Source organism: Camelus dromedarius, chromosome 12 (assembly GCF_036321535.1).
Source record: "Camelus dromedarius isolate mCamDro1 chromosome 12, mCamDro1.pat, whole genome shotgun sequence".
Lineage (NCBI taxonomy): Eukaryota > Metazoa > Chordata > Mammalia > Artiodactyla > Camelidae > Camelus > Camelus dromedarius.
In genome coordinates this window covers 42,715,450-42,739,699 of record NC_087447.1, presented here as the reverse complement: position 1 = coordinate 42,739,699, position 24,250 = coordinate 42,715,450, and the positions used below count along the sequence as shown (strand labels likewise).

The window sequence follows — 24,250 nt, the reverse complement described above, 5'->3', positions numbered from 1 at the left end:
GAGGCAGAATTCTGGAACTGAACCTACAGGAGGCCCAGCCTCCCACATCCCAAGGGTGACAGCAAACAGGTGTGGACCTAGAGCAAGCCCAGCAGTCTAATGAGGCAGTTATCTCCTGGAGTCATCCTTGTCAGAGAATTTCCACCACTTTGTTATCACAGTTTACACTTTTATAAAGTGACTAGACATATTAATTTTATCTCTATTTAGATTTGTGTTTCCTTCTGGTTCCACTAATGATACTCACGGTCGTGGCTCTCTGCCTTAGCTTATTGGCTCTCCTTGACCCCCCAGGCTGACTCTCTGGGACCCATCTCACATCCATAGATTCCTGTCTTCTTTATCATAAGGTCCCTTTTGACAAAAAGAAATTGAGACATAGAAATGTGCCTTGCGCAAGATCGCACCGCAAATTAGCAGTGCAGCAGGGATTAGAATCCACTGCTCCGTCCTCTCGGCCAGCACTCTTTCCAACTGACCACAATACCTCCGTTATAGGAGAAACATCTGCCCTGGAGCACCAAGACCAACAATCAAAACAGTTTATCTGCCTGTCTTCTTAAGCAAAACAACACAGCCAAAATGTTTGGCAGAGACTAACTAAATATTTCCCCTGTGATGTACGCCACAGGGGAAGACTGTGGGAGTGAGGTAGGCACAGAACACAGGGAAGAGAAAACCACTGCAAAGGCCAGCAGATGGGCTACTAAAGAGGGAAATGCAATCTGAAACTGAGGACAAGCTAGGGACAAAGGAATCAGAATTTCTCCTTAGTTCAGATTTTAAAATAGGATTGTAGATCTAAATGTGAATGTAAATAGACTATCATCTAAGAACTGACTAAACAGAAACCAGAAGATACATCAAAATACCAAGTCATGAAGACAGGAAATCATGGGAGTGAGATGGGAACGCCTAGGAACTCAAGGAGAGGGTAGACAGGCTAGAGGCAGAGAACCACTATCACGGAGCATCATGAGTGGAAGTGGAAGGGAACTCAAGGAACCCAAACAAGGTTCTTCCAAATGGAAAAAAAAAAGAGCACCAAGATCAATCAGCTGAAGGAAGGCTGGGGGAATGGAAGAAGTCACTATTACAGAACTAGGTCCACTGGTCGGAAAAAAAAAAAAAAAAAACCTACCTGAATTATCCAAGAGAGAAAACTCTCCAAAATGTGTGAAAGCTGTTGAATGGGAAGGGTATTACCACCAAGGAAAATTCACTTGAGCTTTTCAGGGACCTTTAAGAAAGAAAAGGCCTCAAAGGGTATATAGGATCCCTCCATTGTGTCAAATGAACAAAAAGAAAAGAAAGGCTTCCACAAAAAGCCAAGAAGTCTAAGGCAGGCGTCTACTACTGCCCCTGGGGGGCAAAAGGTTTTTCTCTGGCACTCCTGTGAGCCATGATCCCTGAGAGCACACAGTGAGGTCAGCCTCAGAGAGGGCTTGGCAGCGCCCTGCTGCAGCTCTCCTGGGCAGGCTGACATGGGAGCAAGGATGAGGTAACCGCACGGGCAAATTCCGCCACTGGTGGTCCCCTTCCCCACTGGGGGAAGAGAAAGGACGAACCTGGAGCTCTTAACCTCAGAGGGTTTACTTTCTGGTTGAGCAGCCAAGATACACATTCCAAAGAACTAGGAAATCCTGCCTCAACACTTCAGCTCAATAAGCAGTCCCAGTCCAGCTATTTCCCTTCTTAAAGGTGGGTACTGACTACTAAGGCAGCGATGGGCAAATGAGAAAAGGGCTGACAGTCACAGAACGCAGCAAAAGAGAATCTGGGGAGACAGATGGATTGCTTCCTGATTGTGAAGTGATTCACTCACTAGGCGGAGTCTAAGAGACAAGGAGTTAAGACAAGGAAAGTATTTTAAAGGGGGGTGGGAGGGGGCTCTGTCCCAGGTGGAAAAATTGAGAAAGCAGACAAAAGGAAGGAGTAAGCTCCATTGAAACAGGGAAATCCCCCACCCTAGGCTTCATCTGTAATCAAAGGCAGAAAGGACCAAACTAATGTAAACAGGCCAAGGGAAGCTAACGTGCCCTGCTCCAGAGAGGCCAAAACACACACTTCCCCAGAACAGGCCTGGAAACACAGAAGGTAGGTGTTCCCTTGGACAAGATAGGCAGGCAGGCTGGGGGCGATGGGGAATTCCCAAGCTGCTCTTGGGCTTTTTTCCTGTTCCCAGGCACTCGGCGCTTACAAAACTCCCAGGCATGGAGACCAAGTAGAAGGTGAAGCTAACACTTGGAGTAAAATGCAGTTTGCCCAAGAGAGTCAGAAGAAAATAACTAGGCAGAGCAGCAGGACCACCTCCAAACCGGAGCACCTAGGCCACAGGCTGGCGGGCTTCCACACCCCTCCTTAGCCCCGATGCAATAAACAGCTGCCCGGGAGAAAACAATGGGCCTTTGTCTGTGCCTCTGCCTTTAGATTATCTTGGAGAACCAAACAGGATAATTCCTTTAGAGGAGTGGTTCTCTTAAATACTAGTCCAGGCCATGATGACAGTTTTTTTTTTAACCATCTACAGCATCCCTCTCAAGTAAATTCCTTCCTGATCCATACTGGGCAGTAAGGGTCCTGCATGCCGTGCCCTCGCCCTCACCTGGCACAAAAAGTGGTGGCAGACAGGTCTGTACAGCACTCTTCCCGGAGGCTCCGCCAGTCAGACACTAGCACTATGACTTCTGCTCTCTTCTCAGCCTGGCCACAGAACTGAAAGCCTGACAACTGTTCTCACCCTCTTCTCTCCATTCACCAGAATATCCCATACTGAGTGAATTACATTAACTCTTGATACTGTTTTCATCAACATACCTGTTGAAATGGACTATCAACAGTCACTGTCATAAAATAAAATGTGAAGCAAGCTGGACAGCCAAGCTTCTCCTAATGGCGCACTATCAAATAAAAATTCCCAAAATGACAAACACATCAATACATTTTATGCTGTAACTTTTCTTGATTCAAAATATTTTAAATCTAACCTAATTTTGAAAAAGATGAGAATAAGGTGCTTTCTTGGAAAGCTGTCCCATTATCCTATTTTATTTACTTGTTTTTAGTTTATTTATTATTCCGTTTTCCCAATGCCCTTTCTTACATGATGGGATGATATGCTTGGGGTTTTTGTTTACCCTTGGTCCCTTTTCCTGGGAAAAATTTTAAAATATAGGAATTCTATGTTGGTCTCAAAAAAAAAAAAAAAAACAAATCAACAAACAGAAACTGTGTTTTATGAAATCCAATATCCTATAGTGTGCTAGTCTTTTCTCATTTTCCTCCCCAGAGATAACTGGTAGCAAATGAATTCAGGAACCATTTCTTTCAAACCACCACCAAGGACTAGATGCCACACAACACAAAATCCCTTTGCATGAAACAGACAGTCTGAAGAATTCCTAGTATCTTCCGCTCAATACCTCTCTCCTTGCCAGCACTACTCTTCTCCTCAAACGCCTCCAAACAAAGCGTACTGAGCATTAGCTGGACATCATGAGTTCCCTAATTCAATCCAGAATATCATTCATCTTCCAAGATTTCAGCACAAGGAAGCATCACAATGTAGTAGAAAGGGCTTTGGAATCAAATGAACCTAGGTTCAAATTTGGGATCTTGGGAAAGTTCTTTGATTTCTCCGAGTCATGATTTCGTCCTCTTTGAGACAATCAGCGGAATTTATGAAAGTATCAAGCAATGACCCACACGGAGCAGGTCTCTTGCACTGACTCAGTTCTTCCTTGACAGCATGCCCTCCTACCATCCCCCAAGAGCTAGGCTTTTCAGACACTTTTTTGAAAGCAGAGAGCTGGCAATAATGAAGCCAAGTATAACATTATCCCACATGAACTCAAAGTCACACGGCTTTCCTTACCTTGCCTTGCTGGGTACATTCCCACAGCTGTCCTCAGTTCCTTCCCAGGCTCTCCTAGGAAGGCCCACGGCATTTTTTAATGGTATAAGTCTCCCACTTCTTCTCAAGAGCCTAGAAGAATGAATTATTAGGTGGCTGAGGGTTTTCTAAGGGCAGGGCTTTCAGTGTCATCCTGGAAAATATTAAAATGTGGAAAAACCACTCATCTCACCACCTCGTGTTTCTGGGTAGTATCAAATCAACCCTTTGATGGTTTCCTTTTGGAGTTTGTTCAATCTGCTTTAAGTAAACATTGAATCAAGTCTCTAGTACTTTGCTGAACAAATGTTCTAAATAAGAAAAAAAAAAAAAACCCAAACAAACAAAACTAGAAATGCGTAATCAATTTTTTCAGGACTACATACAGTCTCATTTTATAGCACTCCCAGTCTGATTCCTATTAATGGAAGCCTCTCCCAACATGAAAGCAAAAGAATTCTCAGTACCAGATGGGTCAGACACAAGTGACTTTACATGCTACCTTTTCTGGGACCACAGAATTTTATACAGTTGAATTCTTTATAACAAGAGTTATTTAGTAAATGTAAATTTTAAGTTTGATTTAATTTGCAGAATTTTGTAAAAGTTTTTCATGTAAACAAATTCACAAATCAGGAAAAAAAAAACTGTTTATTGGCTCAAGGATCTCAAGTTTTAGTTCCAAAACTGTAGTCACCCTCCTAATGACAAGCTGAGGGCCTCAACCAAGCATGTGGCCAATGTATGGAGAGAACCGCTGGACCCTGGCACTCATCTCAGTCTGCCTATCACCACTAAGGTACAAAACCTGTAAGAGGAATGGACCCCGGATGGGCCTCATTTTTCTCCCCTAGCAGAATGTAAGTTAGAATCTCTACATCTACACACGAACAGATTACTAGCTGGTAGAACAGTCACTGGGAAGGAAGCGCCATTAATGGATCGCTCTTGTTCTCACTACCTCAGGCCGGGCCCTCGGCAGGAGCTCCCTGCTCAGACCTCGACCCCCATCGCCTCTCCCTTCCAACCCACTGCAGGGTCCTGTCGGGCTGGCTCTACGTGGTCATCTTGCTCATGCCACTCCTGCCATCTCCCCACAACTTTTCCAGGTCTTTTACACCTCCAGGCCTTCTGCCTAGTTGGCTGCGTCTTCCTGGAATGCCCTCCCACCTTTATTCTGCCGGCCAGTTCCAACAGTCCCCCAAGACTCCGCGCCCACCTCTGGCTGCCTTCTTGACCAGGGGGCTTCCTTTGCCTCTTTTCCTTATTATTCTTGTCTTTCCTCTGTATCCTACTCTGTTGTAAATGTTCATTTATCACATATCCTGAAGTAAATTTTACAAAGTAAGTATTCCTTCCAGATATTTAAACTAACATTTATATTTTTGCATGATAGATAATAATAAAGATATACTTTCTGGCATATTATAAATATTGGCACTTTATGGATACCGACATTTCAAAAAGAAAACTATTACATTGCTCTCTTAAATGAATCCAAATGAATCCAATGAAATCTAAATACTACAGTGATTTGAAATCCACCATTATTTATTTAAAATAACCATGAAATTTTATACCATTCTTTTTCCTCCTTGTACATTTATCATTCTTACTTCCTCTTCAGACTTTTATCCTAATATTTATGCTTTAAAATATTTTACTGATCAACCTATGATACTTCCCTGCAATATAACTATTGTACATAAATTTATATGTATGTTTTTAAATTCTCCTATGACAGTAAGCTCTAAATGTTAAAAAAAATTCTTTTCTTCTGGATTGGGCTTTCATTACCTTTATTATTAACATGCACTTGATCAAAACATATCACAAATTTATATTATTAAATATAAAAAGTAAAATTTTACTGGAAATGCATTAGTTTTCCATTTTTATAGTTGCAAGTGCCAAGAAACTTTGTTCACACAAATAACCAGATAGGAATGAAAGAAATTTTGTCATAGTAAAACGTCAATCTTTGCACGCCTTCTGAGCTAAATGCCAAAATTACACAGATCAATTATTAAAAATTATTTTTAATGATTTACCAACTGACAATTCTTTCAATTTTGTTGAAAGCAAAAAACTGAAAGCCATCTGATTTGGAAGGGATTTGTTACTCAGAGTCATTCACTTTCTTAAGTGTATTTCTAATTGTTCCTTTGCTTGCCAACTAGGAAGTTTCACACACCAAGCACATAAGAAGCAAGATTCAGGATGAGTAATGCTGTGTATTCTTTTTGTAAAGTGAGAGGAGTGACTGAGAAAGGGGACATCTTGAGTACAACTGTATTCACAGACCTGGGGGCTGTAGTACCAGTTGGCCAGCTTTCCAGACACATGACCAAATGTGTGTCTCTCGGTTACAAGCCATGTCCTATAGAAAATTTTCTCCTTTGATGGGAGGGCTCTACTTTTTTTTTTTTTAATGTATTTATTTTATAATATTTTTTTAATCAAAGTATAGTTGATATACAATATTACATGTTACAGGTATACAATATAGTGATTCACAATTTTTAAAGGTTATATTCCATTTATAGTTATCATAAAATATTGGCTGTATTCCCCATGTTGTACAGCACATCCTTGTAGCTTATTTTACACCTGATAGTTTGTACCTCTTAATCCTCCACCTCCATCTTGCCCCTCCCCCTTCCCTCTCACCACTGGTAACCTTTAGTTCCTTTTCTACATTTGTGAGTCTGTTTCTTTTCTGTTATATTCACAAGTTTGTTGTATCTTTTTAGATTCCACATGTAAGTGATATCTTACAGTATTTGTCTTTCTCTGTCTGACTTAATTCACTTAGCATAATGCTGGGAGGGCTCCTACTTCAAGTTAATCTTAACGAACATGAAACGGGAATTTAGAATTTCATTTCTCTTATACAAAGTCATTTTCAAAGTTGGGGGGTTTGTAATTAAGTGACCATTAATTAAACTCATCATCACAAAATAAAATATGGCTCAATTTCTTAATCTTTATAATGAGCCTGAAATGAGATCTCATTAAAAAGGGCTTCTCATAAATCTCAATAAATACAATACAGAAAAATTGGCTGAAACTATGAAAGGAGGATCAACAAGAAAACTTAGAGGAATGAATAAATAGGGAGAAAGACATAAGTAGTCAAAGGAAAAAAAAACTTGTAAAAAAGAACAAAGCCAATCCCTTTAATTGAATGCCTTCCTCACAGTAAATAATGTATCAATCAATCAAATTTACAGAATGGCTAATACTGAGTCTCAGAGTATGACAGACTACCATAATGACTATGTAAGTACAGGTTGTAAAATAAATAGTAAAAAGCATAAGGTCCATACTAAATCAATGAATAGATAAATGCAATAAAAATAGAAGTCACGCTACAGAAAAAGGTAATCAGAAAAAAAAACACAGAAAAAAATTTTCATGAAAGAAATAGAGATTCAATGAATGCACAAGATGACAATCATGAGAAGGGAGGCAGCTCAGAGAACCACCCTGCAAATAACAGACATCTTTGAACAAATGGCCTCAAATATGTAATTAGAAGTCTAATAGAAGCATACTGTCCAGAAATGATAGAAGAATCTGGTCCAAAAACAAAAGATTTACATAATCCTAAACAAAATCACCACCAGGAACTAACATTATGACATTCTCATACTTTTTAAGTATAAAGAAAAGAAAAGACTCTGCATATAGAGAAGACCCAAATCTGAATTTCTTCCAACTTCGCAAAAGCTACAATTAAAGCACAGATATACACACAAAAAAAACTCTGGAGAAAGTATTTTATATCAAATTATTTAACAAGGTGAGAAGACTCCCTGAAAAAAAAGAAAAGAAATTAAGAAATTTACCCATCACACACCTCATTCCAAAATACAGTTCAAATAACTCATTTAGAGACTTAAATGTTTAAGTTAAAAAAAAAATCAAATAACCAAAATCAATCATTTCTTATTAAAAAGATAAATAAAATGTTAAATAAGGAAAGAACAACTGTCAAGAATAAATCGTTAGTAAAAATATAACAAAAGAAGCAACAGTGAAGGAGGGAAAGAGCAGTATCAGAACATAAAGATAAATTAACAGGTAATTTATACAATGTCATTAACATTTTTAGCTGAGACATATCAAGTAAATGCAAAGTGTGGGCACTGTGCAGATCCCAATGCAAACATCCAATTTAAGTAAAAGGCATCTTTGAAACAACTGAGGACATGTGAATACAGCCTGGGTAACAGATGACATTAAGGAATAATTGCTAATTTTGTTAAATGTGGTAAATGAGTGGTTATATATTTTTTTAAGTCCTTATTAGTTAGACATGCTTTCTGAAGTATTATTGGGTAAAATAACTTAATATTCCAGAAATTATAAAAGAAATAAAACAAAAGTGGCAAAATGTTGATAATATCTGAAGCTGGATAAGAATTTATGGGAAATTTTAAAGTTTTTTTAATTAACATATTTACTGGGCATCTATTAAGTTGCAAGCTCTGCTCTGGTATTAGACACAAGATAAAATGGCCCCAAGAAAGAAACACAGTAAAGCAAGGATTCTTAACCTAGGGTTCACCCCAGCAAATAGCTATGATTTTTATTACTGACAAAGTCACAGGTAGTACTATTATTACTGTGCTTTCTTGTCTATATGCATAATTAAAAGAAATACTAAATTTAAGTCAGAGGTCAGTGAAAATGATGATGTAACTCTTCCTATCCAAGCTGCAGACCCTCTGAATTCTATTCATGATCCTCCAAAGATTACACCTTTCTGCAAATTTTTATTAAACATGTATAAGCTCAGTGCTAGGCTGTGGGGGATGCAAAGATGAGGAGAATATAGTCTTTAAGATACACAAATTAAAACAGTATGGCATTATCACCAGCAGAGACAGCTAAATGGTAAAAAAGTATAGAAACACACCTAAGTATATACCTAAATTTAGAGTACGATTAAAATTGGCATTTTCAAAACAGTAAAGAATGGACTCCTTAACAAACAACATTAGGACGATTCCTTGGGAAAAAAATAAAGTCAGCAGAGTAGTTAAAGAGCACTGGCTCCTGGGTTCAAGTACCTGAAGGCAAATTCTGTCTTTGCCACTTACTAGCCGGCAACCTTCAGCAAGTCAATTCACAATGATACTGACTGGGAAGGTAACAGTGCCTACACCATACATTTGTTGAAAGTATTAAATTAGTCACAACATGTAAAGCTTGTGCCTAGCATTAGTACCTGGCATATAATAAGCACTCAAAATACTAGATATTATTATTACTTCCTAACAGAATAAATTCCAGATTGAGTAAAGATGTAAATGCAAAAAAATGACCTCATAGAAGAGGTAGAAGAATATATACTGGATATTTATCTAATCTTGCTGAGGGAAAATCTTTCTAAGAATGACTCTACAGGCAAAAATTTCTGTTAAAAGACTAATAAATTGCACTACATTAAATTATTTAAACATTTGCATGTGAAAAGCAATAAAGTTAAAAGTTAAACTGAGGGAAATATGTATGTTTATGTGTGTGCGTTTATATCCTTAATATTAAAAGAATTGGTAAAATCAGTAAAAATAAAATATAAAAATCATGAACATATAAATCACAAAAGAAATATAAATTAAATGGCATTAAACACATGAGAAAATATTCAACCTCAGCAGCAATCAAAGAAATACAAATTAAAACAATGCAACACCATTTTTATCTTATTAGATTTGCAAATATTATTTTCATTGTTTTTAGCTTCACAGGCTAGCTGAAAACAGGCACTTACTCACCCCAGCAGAAGTGTATGCACCTTAAGACTCTCTGGAGATCAATTTGGCTAAACATATCAAAAGCTCTTGAAAATGTTTATCTCCTCCATCTACCCATTTTACTTCTATGACTGTATCCTCCCCAAAAAATCAGGGAACTGCACTGAAATATAGGCATAAAGATGTTCATCACAGTGTTCTTAAAATAGAAAAAAAAAAAAACCAGGGAAAAAGCTAAATGTAAATAACAGATTAAAGTGGATAAATATTTAGTATTTTCTAAGTGTATTTTTTTTGTGTTGCTACAGACTTTGGTATGTATGCAAACAATGGTCATCTCTGTATAGTGGGATTGTGGGTGATTTTTTGGTCTCTGTTTTCTAATTTTTCTAGAAAGAATATGAATTTCTTGTATAAAACTCAGAGAACTAATTAGTGGAGAAATGTCCCATCCATGGGCTCTTGAAAGAGATGAGTAGGGCAGAAAGACGTGTAAGTAAGTAATACCTATAATAATCATGGCTCCAGAGCGCAGACAAGGGCTGGATTCTGCCTGGAGCTGAGATTTGAAGAATGAATTTGCCAGAGAATGAAGTCAGAGGGCCAAGAGACTATCACATGCAAAAAAATGAAAGGGAACAAGAGCCTGTGTTGGTAAACTACATGCCAGTTCAGCATGGCAAGAACGGGAGGCCATGTGTCATTTCTCCATGACTTGAAGAAAAGCCAGATGACAGATTTTTAATGTCATGCATGTTAAATGAGTTTGCAGTTATCCTGTCAAAGAAGATTCAATAAAGAGCTTTTGGGATTCATTTATATGAAAATCAAGAAAAGGCAAAACAAATGGTAACAGAAGAGTGGTTAGGGGTAAGGATACAGAGACATAAGGCAACCTTCTGGGGCACTGGAAATGTTCTATATGTTGATCTGAGCGGTAGTTACATGGGCAAACACAAATGTGAAAATCTTTAGGAGTTTGGGATTAGCAGATACAAACTACTACACACAAAACATAAACAATGAGGTCCTACTGTATAGCACAGGGAACTATATTCAATAGCTTGTAATAACCTATATGAAAAAGAATATATATATATATATATATATATATATATATACAGACACACACACACATACATATAACTGAATCACTATGCTGTACACCAGAAACACAACATTGTAAATCAACTATACTGCAATTAAAAAATTAAGATAAAAAGTGAAAATCCATTAAGCTATATGCTTAATATTTGTACACTTTGTTGTATGTTACTCCTCATAGAAAGGAAGGAGCTTTTAGCAAGGAAGTATGGTAACTGAACAGTATTTCAGAACACGCACTCTTGGGAGCAGCTGGGAAGACTGAAGAACACACCGGGATACGTGCATTCTGAGAACTAAAGCTGAACTCCAGAAAAGAGACGGTCAAGACTTTAAATGGGTTGGAGGCAGTAAGGGAGTAAGGACAACCTGGGAAATGGAACTGACAAGATTATGAGTGTGATTACTGAGGGAGGAAGAGAAGTCAGAGATGACTCTGTAAAGGAGCTGGTGAATACAGGAGAAGAAAGAGCAGCTTTCCAGAGGTAAGTACTGAAATGGAAAGTCTGAGGTGTCTGTGTATCATCCCATTGTCCAACAGCAATCATTATACACACTGACTATATGCCAAGTTATCTTCTAAGCACTTTACATATATCAATTCATTTAACTTCACAAAAACCTTACGAGGTAGTCACTACTATAACCCCATTTTACAGATGAGGAAACGGAGGCACAGAGAAGTTAAGTGACTTATCCAGGGTCAGATATAGGAAGTGGTGGAAAAAGGATTTGAACCCAGGAGATGTGGCTCAGGAGTGCATGCTCTTAAGATGACCACTGAGATAGAGGTGACGTAATCTCTAACATAAAGGAAATAGCTGAAGCCCTGGGAATAGCTGAGATCCCACAGGAAGAGAGCAAGCAAAAAAAAGGAATAATAAAACATGCTTCTTAATGTTGTTGCAAGGGGTAAATGAGATGACATTTGTACCCCTTAGAAACACACAGGTCACAGAGTCGGCACTCAATCAAAGAAACCTATTAAGGATAATTCTTCAACAAGATAGTATTGTACAAAAGGGACTGACTGAATTAGATAAAAAACAGTTCAAGGGACATAACAACCAGATATAGTGTGTGGTTAAAAGTTCGATGTTGGTATGGAAATACGATAGGATACTCAGGGGTCAATGAGGAAATCTGAAGATATGGCTGCGTATTAGTTAAAATAAAAATTTACTGAACAGGAAAAGTGGAGATAATTAAATAATAAGATAGAATGAAATACCCTATGTATACTATGATCTTGTTTTGGTTAAAAAAAAGAATACGAATGTGTACACAGATTATGCTTAGAGAAAGATCTAGATAAAAGAGGGTGCACTAAGATATTAACAGTCATGATCTGTAGGGTGTTGGGAAAGTGAAGCTTTTAATTTTTTTAAAATGTACTACAATGCACATATTATATTTTTTAAAGAACCAATTTAAAGTTGAAGATAAAGATAATTTCGTATTTTGTAGTTTTCTATTAAAGGAGCCCACAGACACAAAGAAAGCAGAGCAAATCTCAGACAATTACAAGCTGGCTCCAGATAACAAGCAAAGGATGAGAAAACTACCTCACTCCGGACGGCAATCCAAAAGCTCAATAAAATACTCTTCAGCATCTGTCTCCTTTTGTTCTGAGCAGCTGCCTTTCCAAATGATGGGAAGATTAAGCATGATTGCCTCCCTCTCATTTGTGTCATTCGTTCTAAGAAAACAAGACACCATGCCCCTCCCAGCATCCCTAAAGAGCCAACCACGCAGGCAGAAGAGCCTGAGAAATACCGAACACCGCCTACCCTGTATCCGCACTGCAGGCAAAGCAACTTTCAGAGGAAGGAGGAAAGACACCATGGAGAAGGCCCTTCTTTGGGATTACGCAGGCAGGGGAAATTCTCCTGGAAAGAGTTCAAACTTAAAGGTTTCATCAGGAAGTGCTGTCCTCAATGGAACTTCCCAAACTTAAAGCAAAGAAGCTAATTTTCATTTCTCTTAAATTCAAAGACAAGGTGGGGACAGAGGGCAGGGGGCGGGAGGAGGGCCCAGTGTGGGCGGAACAACTAAGGGGGGACACACTACTGCTGACAACTCTCTCCTTTTGGCCAGGAATCCCAGCAAACTGGAAGCTGCCTCCTGGCAAATTCCAGTCAACCAGTTGAGGATCCTCACCAATTCTTACTTTTCTTCAAAACTGCCTCAGCATTCAGGATATTGCCTGTTACACAGCAAACATTCAACAACTGAGTGCAAGCGTAAGTGAATAGCCTGAACTGAGGGTTTATGGACCAAGCTATATAACCTTGAGCAATTAAAGACTTAATGCAAAATAGAACCAAACGTTAATATTCCATATTAGAAACATTTGATGCAACATGATCAAAAGATTAAAGCTCTAATACTCAGCACAGTATCTGGTGTTTAACAGGTTCTGCTCAATAAATATTTGTTAAATGTTGAATGCTCCAGGATTTTTTTCTGCAACCCGAACTCTCAGATCCAGTATGAGATATTTTTTGAAGGTCTGTGTTCTCACTTTATTGCTGACTTTTAAAGTTTTTCCTTAGAGATGGAAAGATTCCTGAGGATGGAAAGAACTTTTAAAGTATCATATCCTGTGCCAATTCACTGGCCTGGTAAGGACTGTACCAATCTCATCAGCTCTGGTTGAAAATCTGTGTGGACTACATGAACGAGCCTGGGCTTTAGCACAACCCAGCCACCCAAAGCATCCGTGGGCCTACGAGGCTGGTCTTACTTCCATTGGCCTCCTGTGTCCTAAAAAAAAAATAGTGCAAGGTTGGGGTCCCTGGATGCCTGACTCCTCAGCCACAATACAGCTCCTCTGACAGAGAGGTCCAGGCCCTCTCTGGGAAGCTGCTCCCATTCACTGTCCATCTGCCCCTTCCGGGCCCCCTACCCTTCGTCACTATCTTCAAACAAGTATCATATTATCTTCTTTCCCTACTTTCCTAAGCTGTCCTGGCTTCCTTAAGAGAAATTATCATTTAGATACTAAAATGTCAATTACAACCACATACAGAATTAAGGTAAAATACCAGTTCTCTAGGCTTCTTATTCCCAAACTGAGTAAACACATCTTTCCAAAGAATTACATGTCATCTTCAAAAACCATCACAAACTTCCAAAAACAAAAAACAAATTGAAATGCTACTAGGCCTAAAACTACCTTAAGACCTAGATTGGGTCTTCCTAACTCCTCCAAGACTCCAGATTCTTCCCCAATTCCAATCCATTTTCTATACTATCTCACCTTCACTGGAAAGAAAAGACAGAACAAGATATAAAGCATTTTCACATCCTCTCTGTCATTCTGAATTTAAAGTCTTCAAGATAACATTCAAGATCCTCCAGGAACTGGTCTTCACCTTATCCAGCTTACTATATCTCCCATGGATCTCTCACATAAATCTCTCACATGAATCTCTGATTCAATTACGATGGCCTAATTTCCTTCCCAATTTCTATCCCACACAAGCCAATATCATTACATAGAGGAAAGAGAACTGACCTAGGAATCAAAATACCTGTTTCCAGACATGATTTTGACATAAACTATTTGTGTGCATTTGGACAAGTCCTTTGCCTCACTGGGCTGTTTCCCCATCTATAAACAAAAAGATTGAACCAGATCGTCTTAATAGTCCTTCCAGATTAAAAAAAAATTACGCTACAATTCCTATATGACCAACCAAATCCACCTCTCTTCCAAAGTGCACAAGTCCTCCATGAATCTTCTCCAAGCACTCCACTGCACACCACTCTCCCCCTTCTCTGAACTCCTATGTCTGGAATGCAAAACAAATCAAACAGTGCATTCATTCAACTAAGGTTTTCTGAGCATTTTCTTGGCCAGATATTACGGCAAAGCCTTGGTAATAAATACAAAACCAAGTAAGACTCAGACCTGTATATATCACCTGCTTATCCCCTTCCTCTCCACTATTTTTATCCAAGTAGTCATGTTAAACATGAACATGAATGCATATGACATCATTTATTCATTTAACAAATATTTAAAGAAAACTTTCCATGTCCTGTTCTAAAAAGTAAAGATACCAGTAAACAGATGGACCAACTCCCTAACCTCATGGAGTCTGTTTATTTTTGTAAAAGCAGACAGGAAAAACACAAAAATATGTAATGTAACTTTAGAGAGAAAAACAAAGCAAAGATTAAAGACTGACTAAGAGTCATATACATAGGATGGTCAGAGAAAGCCTCCCCAAGGAGGTGCATCTGAGCCGACACCTGAATGAAGTGAAGGTATAAACTAGCAATATTCAAGAAAAGCATCCCAGGTACCAACGTTCTGAGACAGAAGAGTTGGGGAGGAAGAAGGAGAGCAGGTGGAGGGCAAGGGGTTAGAGCACATAAGGACTTCGTAGTAAATTGAATTCTCTAAGTGTGATGGTTGGGATTCCTCACGAGGGCTAAAGTAGGGGATGAACACAATACTTTGTTTGCTATGTGGAGAAGGGACGGGGTAGAGGAGTCAGGACCAGTTATAAGGCCAAAAAGAAACCAGTTAAAAGCTTGGCATCTAGTCTCCAACTAAGTTCACATCTTGACTCTTCAGTTTATGAGCTGTGTGATCTCAAGGAAGTTCACTTCTCTGTACCTCAGTTTCTACAACTTTTAGTGAGGATAATAGTTTAATCTTCAGACTATTCAGTAGGTACTAACACACATAGAGCCTTTAGAACAGTCTAGCACAAAGTAAACACTCCATGAACGCTAGTACTTTAAAGCCATGGGATGGTCAAAGAAAGGTGCAGATAGAGAAGAAAAGGGGGCTGAAGCCTGAGCCTGGGGCACTCCAACATCCCAAGGTCTCCATTCAACCCAAGGCTTTTCCATAAGCCTGCATGTCCTAAGCCTTGTCTGGAGCCCCAAGCCCCCTGTATGTGACTCACAATTTACAGCTTCCTAACTTAATACTTTAAATAGTTCTTTAGGCAACAATTATATGTTCTAAGTTTAGGGTTTTGGGGTTGTGCTTGTTTTTTTTCCACAAACTTGTATATTCACCACCATGCTTGGCATAGAGTTAGACACATACTAGGGTGTTCGCAACTCACTTGTGGATATGTCATGTAAATTAAAAATTGTTAAGTCAGTGTACTATACTTTCTCTTAAGGCAAGAAAACCCCACAAAAAACAAACAAACAAACAAACAAAAAACCACATCATCTTCTTCTTCCAGGAATGATGTGGATGATATCTCATCCTATCATCCATCAGGCCCATCCTGTCAGAGATAGTTAAAATGGCCAAAGCACCTGCCAGGCTGTTTTCCCTTCTGACTTCAAATTCTTATGCTTTGTGTATAAACTTTTCTGTCTCTTCTTTCCTGGAGACTTGTCTAGGTGTAAAAGCCTTTCATATCTGACAATGTCATACACAGCTCCCCTCCTCCCCAGTCCCATAGCCCTAAAAAAAAATCTGGACACTGAAGCCAAAATATTCCTTTAAAAAAAAAAAAAACACCTAGGGAAAAACAGCAGCATCAAAACTTAGGAGAAAAAGAGGGAAAGAAAATGGGCATAAGCCAAATATATATCTAGAGAATCATCCAGGAGGGCTCCTCCCACCAACGTACGAGTCACAGCCTTCAGCAAGTTACTGTGAGGACTTATAAAATGACCTCAAGTGGTAAGAGTTTCTAACAGAACAAAGATGCAAGTCGGTGAGGGTAAAAAAGGAGTTCTAAGAGTTTATTTCTTTACTCAATTTCCACAGAAGTGTACGCCCTTCTGTTTTTCTTCCCTGTCCCACCCACTTATCCTCCCCACACTCCCAGCCCTGGTGATAACCACAGAAAATAATGCTGACCTACCAGGGCCAGCTCTTGATGTGGCTTCAACCAAGTGTGAGCCTCAGACCCTGAGATCTGTCCCTGGCCCCCCAGGAACCAGAAACAGTGACGAGGACATGGGAATTAGGTAGGCGACTTGAATGTGGGCAGAGCTGAGCACATGAAACTGCTCCCAAATTGGCTTTCTCGCTCATATCTAAACCTGGAACAGACAAAAGGCTGCTAAATGTTGTTTTACGAATATCTTTCAGCAAAGCTATTGCTAAGTAATTTGGACCTCTGAGCTACTTATGGGGGTTTTAAAATTGGTCCATCTAAAATAAGACAGAAAGTAGCCTCTGCCCATCTCCCATGACTCTGCTATCACTTTCTGTATAAACACTTTGGTCCTAAATTCTATTCTAATTCAAGTCAGTGACCCGTCAAAACACAGATGTGGAGGAAAAACAGCAAAACAAAACCCTCACAGCTGATATCTCTGATTAAATGGCCATTAAGGACTCAAATGAAATTCTGACCTTAAATCCCAGTTGTCCATGTTCTTCCTAACCCTTTGCAGCACTAAACGTTCATCTTTAAGCTAGTTTTCCTCATCCCTAGTTCTCTGTGTATGGATTCTAATGTTCACTGGGAAGCAAAAAGCTTTGATTCCCCTCTGATACTAGTACAAAATTTCAGGAGAAATTCCATTCCCTTTGGATCCCAGTGTCAGGATCACTCTGGTTTGTGCAGAAACCCTTGGGGTCTAACTACCTAAAATTCATCCCTGGCTCAAGTGGCAAGACCAGACTTCCAGGGAAAACATATCCAGGCAATCCTTACTACTAACCACAGGACACTTTCTAAAGCAAGGGGTATTGCACTAACTGGGATTCCTGGCAACAGTAAATATAATCTAACGTGACTAATAGCAAAAATAACTGACCAGGCCCCATTCACTCACTAGAAAATATATGCCCACATGTTGAGCCTTCTTACCAGGGGTCATCTCAGCACCTAGAGCAGAAGCCAGAGTGATGTATAAATAGCCACTTCCCCATAGCAGTACTCCAATCAGGAGGTATCCCCAAATTACTTCTCCTCTAGTTTCTTAACTCTACTCACTCATTGATTCATCAAACACCTAATATTATGCATGTCCACTGAAGAAAAGCAGTAAGATAACAAACAGATGCTTGAAAGCACTAGCCAGTGCTTTTTCCATAGCGGATATTCAATAATGTGGAACCCCAGAAAGAGCGTATGAATGACAGCAATACAGCGTGTTTCCTTGAAGGCCAGCGTCTGACAAAACGCCCCAAGACATGGACTCCTTGATTAGAGGCTATTTCTCCTCCACTCTAGGCAGCCTTCGGGAAAGGGAAGAATGGGAGAAGAAGAAATCCACAAACATCTATATTCAAACTTGCCTTTAGCTAAATTAACACCCAAGATGCCAACTTCACATCAAAGAAAGACCAAAAGCCACCAACACTTACATCTGACCACTCAAAGTAGTTTCCAGAACACTGATAGATTCTCAGCATATTCTAATCACTATGGCCCTCAATTGGTCCGTAAAAAGGGTTTTCTTTCCTATGCTATTAATAAAGGGTCAATCAGAATATTTCTATCATTTTTGCTTGGGTTTAAACAAATGATTCCCACACTTCTAGAAAGGCCTTAATTGGGCCAGTCTGTTACTTTTAGTGTAATCTTGCAAAGAAAGGCTGGATTCTTTTTAAGTCCTTAAAGGACTTGGGCAAAATTCTTCAGTGATAATTTTTTTTTAAAGATCATCTCCAAAGTTTACATATGTTCCACAATTACTCATGCTGATAGGGGAGAAAAAAGCACATTTTATTTCCAAAGGCTCCTTCAATCTGAAAGCTCTAATTGCCAACATATCTAATATTGACTTCCTGAGTAAAACAACACACAAAACAAGTATAATCATAGGCCTTAAAAACAAGGCTTAAATTAAAACAGAGAAAGCTCAGCTTGTTTAGCCAGAGATGGGTACAGAAGGGACAATCTGTAATTTTAAAAGAAAGAAACACTAAAAGAAAACTTAGGCTAACTACAAGGAGATAATCTGTGATCATCGGTCTGGAAAGCTCAAAAAACATTTCCTGGAGAGCTTGTGAAGTCTCTTGAGAAAGATCAACTCTCTTGAGAAAGATTTAAGGATATGTGGAGGTGGAATGGGTTAAAGTAGTCAAATGGGCCTACTATACTAGGAGATTACATCTGAATATCGAAAGGATATTCCAGTCTTATTTTTTTAAGCTTTTAGCAATCTTCGTAAATCTAAATCATTCCTTTAATAAATTACAGAAATGACACTTACCAAACATAAAAACATTAACAAATATGTGAGCAATGAGCCAAAAATGCAACCAAGTATCTCTAACATTTAAACAAGAGAACTGCCAAAGACTCTTTTTGAGACCCCAACTCTTAAAACTAACCTCAAGAGCATTCTCACAGAAATCCATACCAAAGGATCACCAGTCAACTAACAGTAAGATGTGACATTCTCTACAGAAAATCCTAGATGGCTTTCCTTTCTCATCTATAACCACAGGCTCCAAATAAAACAAAAGGCTTTCAGGTGATATACAAAATGGGAGAAGAAACCATAGGACTAATCAGGGCATGAACTTCGGTTGGTCCTGGGGAATCACCCTGATCTAGAACTAGATAATGAGCTAAGAGATCCCTCAGACATCAAATTCCAGACACTTCTAAATAAATGGCAAAGCTGAAATCTTAACCCGTATCTTTAGACTCTAAATCCCCTACACTGAAAGGTCACATTCCTCAGGGGTCCAAAATCCAAACTGAGTCATATCCTGACACATTTAGAGGTGCTGGTGAGAATTTCACATACCAAAGCCTCATTCAATAGGGCAAGCTCTCCAGTTAGAGACTCTTAAATGTAAAAATGGGTTTGAAGAACTGAGAACAAATTTTGGCTTTGCATTTTTTTTTTGTAATTTTACAAAAAAATAATGGCTGACTCTAACATTAATTAAAAGAAAACATCTCTAGCTGACTAACTTGATTTTCTGTCAGCTGCCCTTTTTTGTGTAACCTCCTGTTACCTGATATTCCTTGGTCCAAAAACCAAGTCTTCAGAGCACTGACACATCCAGAGGAAAAGGCTTAGAGGGTGCACAAGGAAGAGCAAGAAATCTAGATTGTATTCAAAGTGGGAGACAATTCTAGCAAAATGGCTCCACCCACTGCTGCCCTTCCTGAGCCCATTATCTGCAGAGAATCATAGGGCATGGCTATAAACTTGGGTATTCAATGGCCCTGTAAACTCCCTGGCTGTACATACGAATAATACAATTAACTGGTAAGAAATGTGGCTGGGTAGAAAGAGCTTTGCACATCTCTAACTCCTGGCTTTCCTATCCCTTCTTAATTCCACACAGTAATCCTCCAAATGCATCCTATTGCTCCTCCAGAACAAAAAGTGAAATAAATGTATATCTCTTAATTGGTCTTATTAACAAGAAAGGTAATCTTAATTTATTTTTACCTTGCTAATACCAAGTTTTAAAATTCACCATTTTTAAGAAACAAGGGAATGTTGGGGGAAAAGGGCATCTCAACTCAAACAAGACCTTTAGGGCAGAAGCCTGAGTTTGGCAGCTCAACTTTGCCACTTAGGAAAGGCTCTTAAACAAATTACAACATTGATCCTGAAATGCTGTAATTTCAAGGGTAGTCAAGAAAGAAAAAACTTTTTGCCAAAGCACTGTAAACTTGTGGGGAACAGAAAGGACAAACCAGCAGCCGCACTGGTCCACAAAGACATTCCAGGTCAACGTTCACTTGCCTGGACACAGCTCTTCTCTGAGATGCCAGGGGGGTGGGGGCAGCCTGGGGTCTGTGCAACCAGTTCTCACCCAGTGAAAGAAGCCACAGAAGAGTATGGGAAAAGGGGCAGGAATTTACACACCCAGATACCCTGGCTACATTCACTTTTTGTAACCTGCTAATTAAGAACTACATTTTGCATGTTATCTTTGGTGAGTGTGTCACATTCCTATACACATTAATCTTCTAAAAACACTGCTTTGCCCTTTACTTCTTTTCTCAAAACTCGTTAAAAGCTAGACAGTGTTAGAGGATAAAATTCTAGCTCCCGAGCCAGAATTCAAGCTGACCAGTCTGCATCCACTGAACCTGCCACTGCCCATTGTGGACGGCAGCAGTGGAAACACCAGCTTTAGAGTCAGACCACAGGGAGCTGGAATCCCAGCTCTACCACTTACTACTTGTGTGATCCTGAACACATCACTTATCTTTTTGATCATCTCTCTCTAAAATAAAAATCCCCTCTCTATAGAACAAGAACAGCAATACCTACTTCACAGCACTAGAGGATGAAAGCAAGAATATGGCATGTGGTGCAGAGTAGATGTTCAGTAAGTATTACTTTCCTCGCTAGCTCCAATCAAATGGTCTACTCTCTTCTCTTGAAAATTCTCCCCAGCACCTTTCCACTAATTTCAGAACCACACTTTGCTTCAAGGCCTAATTGAAATCCTTTCCCTTCCATGAAGCTACTCTGGCTCGTAATCATTTTCTCCTCTGAGTGTCTGTAATTATAATTCTAATATTCTAAGCCAATGGATCTGAAATTTTTATTCTTCTCTAATGTGTCACTCCTCGTCCCCCAACAAGTCCACAAACCTGATAGCAAAATTTTTTATCAATTATCAAGCCAATCACAATTTAAGTGTTCAATAAAAAAATACTTTGAAGATACAGTTGCCTTGGGGTTGTCTACCAAAAACGGTTGCCCTTCTGGCCCAATTAGGGGATAATACCTCTTCCCATATACACTCAAGCAAATTTTCCCCATATCTTTGTGAGTTTTTCCAAGGGTAATACTTATTGGGTAAATGAAAATAAAGCCTTAATCTATGTAGTCACAGAGGAACTCTCAGCCAAGTCAGCAGAGTCCAGGAAGCCTTTACTTCACTCCATGCATTCAACAGGCTCTTTTCTGAGCTCTTGCTTTGTGATGGCCTCAACTCACCATGGGAGACAGACTATGAGCAATTTGGTCTCTACCTCTAATTAGCTTTCTGGAACCTAGACTATTTCTGACTCTTTAGAAACCTCTATTTCTAAAAAATCTCATCAGTGAAGGGATTCACCTTCTGAAAATATTACTTGGAGCAAAAAGAAAACAGTAATACAGTCAGTTGGGTTTTAATCCTGTGGCCCTATCCAGCTGAAGCATGTGCACATAAGAGATAGCTCAAAACAGTCCTGGAGATGGGCTAATGACCTCTCCACCGTTCCCAAGACCCTGCTGTCCAAGCAGCAGAAACACCTGCATGAGGATAAAAGCAAGAGCTGGACTAAGGCAGCATTAATACAAACTCTCTCACTTAGTGCGGTTGTTTTACTCTTGTTCAAGTAATTATAAACCACGCTCTCGTAAAGATCCCAAGAAAATGCAATAATCTCCTCTTTAGAAACACTTGAAAATGTTCAGTCTCTTGAATTCTACAATCTACTAAATTCTTTAATAAGGTAGCATAAACGTTGGCTAAAGTGTGTTCTTTTAGTCTTGGGTCACTTAAAAATACACCTTTAATACTTAGCGCACTTCAGAAGAAGGGCAAAAAAGGAAAGGTAATCATAAACATAGTTTAATTTGTTTAAGTGATAGACTACAAAGTTAATTTTCCTTTGTTTGAGGTGTGTGTGTGTGTGTGTGTGTGTGTTCTTGAAGGAGCCCGCACACAAACCACCACAGCGACAGGTAAGTGCTGCGGAGGAGCCTGGGCGCATCCAGGGGCTGGCACGGAGCTCACTCCCAGGACCGCCTGGGCTCCGGGCTCCTCTCCTAACTCCAAGGCTCTGCACTTCCCCAGACCCTAGTCTCCATGTTCCCCACCCCCAACCGCGCAGCCCCAGCGGAGCCGGAAAGTAGAGCTCGCCACGACCGCCCGGAGGGCAGCCCCCACCAGCCCAGCTCCTCTGCTCCGTCAGAGGCCCCCGAGAGTCTGGCCGCCTGGACGCAAATACTCACAGAGCTGGAACACGGCCGGGGGCTAGGAATGGTGAATAGCGGGAAAAGGGGTAGGACTGCAGCGGCGGGGCAGGGCGCGGCAGGGGCAGAGCCGGAACCGGCGCCCCTCCAGCCCGCCACCCGGCCAGGAGCAAGGCACCGGGCATGCAAGCAACCTCTCGGCGGGAAGACGGGCAGGGAAAGCCGGGGCGGGGGCCCGGACGCACTTACCTCTGCGCTCCCCAGCCAGGCTGGGCGCTCGCACGGATGGAGGCTTGCCTGGAGCCGCGCAGACCGGAGGAGGAGCCGCTCCGGTAGAGAGGGCGGTCGTCGGGCGGGCATCCGCGCCCGGGGCTGCGGCCGGGCTGGAAGGAGAGAGAAGGGAGGGAGCACAGATTTGAGAGGAGGGGGCGTGGAAGAGGTGTGCCTCCACCCGAGACAGAGAGGGTGGGCTGCTGGAGCCCGGAGGAGGGCTGTGCTCCGAGGCTCTGGAGGGAACCAGAAAACCCGCGCTAAGAGTGCGCAAAGCGGGGGGGGGGGGGGGGGGGGGGATGGGAAGATGGGGGTAGGGGGCAGGATGAGGAGCTGGTCCTCAAACTGGACAGGCCCTCACCTCGGCACCATCCGATCGAGGATTGTCTGGGTCTGGAGCAAAGCACAAGGGGGTCTGAAACTTTATGTCATTTTCTCTTACACACGTGACCCCCCTGCAGTCCAGATGGTTTCAATCACTGGAGGAAAAAAGCGGCCCTACTGGTATGCATGAAAAGACGGAGCTGGGAGAATCTGGGAAAAGCTGCCTGTACAGCCTGCCTGCCTTCAAACTAACCCATGAGCTCTTTTGGTTCTCCTAGCCCTAGGGTGGGGGAACCCTGCAAAACCCAAGAAGGCACACTGAAAGGAGCCACATTTGGTATTGCAGCAGCAGCAGCAGAACTCTCAAAGCACCAGGGCTTTCTAGGCGCCTTGTATGAACCGAAAGTTCTAAGGACGTTCTGAGAATTTGTTTCAAATACTCCATTAGCTTGCAAAGCCAAAAACTAGAAAAGGGTGTTATTAAAAAATAAGCAATGGAATACTAGCATTGAGAATCTGTGATTTATTAAAGGAATTCTGAAAGAAATTGTTAACCTAGTATGACAACCCACTTGAAAAAGAATAATGCAAATCATTTAAAATCCAAACCCATACATACTTGGTGGGATGTTAGGAAGCCATGTAACCCAATTTCTCATCTCATAAATCACTATAAATAGAACTTGATGTTGAAATGCACAAAATTGACTTTTACAAACCTAGCTACATTTTGAAGGAACAAACATGTATGAATGACCATAAACAGACTCTAAGGCCAGGACTTGTTTCAAAGCCCAAGTCAAGTCAATCCTCACATAACCTAAAGAAGTATTACTCAGCTGCAGGGCAAGCACCAAAAATAATGGAGAGTTTAAGACACATCTTGGAAATAATTCAACTTGTTCATGATCGAACAGAAATAGTGGCAAGAACCAAACTGATATTCTATTGTTCCTTTGCCAAAAAAATGATACTAACATGAGTTACAAGTATTAACTCATTATCTCAGTAATATTGGTGCTAAAGGGTATGTTTGGCCTTTCTAGCAAAAGGCCTTCCATAC

The 24,250-nt window shown here is 40.3% G+C and overlaps 1 long non-coding RNA gene across 1 annotated transcript in view; it reads right to left on the bottom strand.

Annotated features, from left to right (window-relative positions):
* Positions 1-3,492: 3,492 nt before the first annotated feature.
* Positions 3,493-24,250, bottom strand: part of LOC135322667 (uncharacterized) — a 39,516-nt gene continuing 18,758 nt past the window's right edge. The window contains exons 3-4 of the long non-coding RNA XR_010383402.1: positions 22,843-22,976; positions 3,493-3,985 (exon numbers count right to left, since the gene is read on the bottom strand). This is a non-coding gene — a long non-coding RNA (uncharacterized LOC135322667). The remainder of the gene's footprint in view (positions 3,986-22,842; positions 22,977-24,250) is intronic.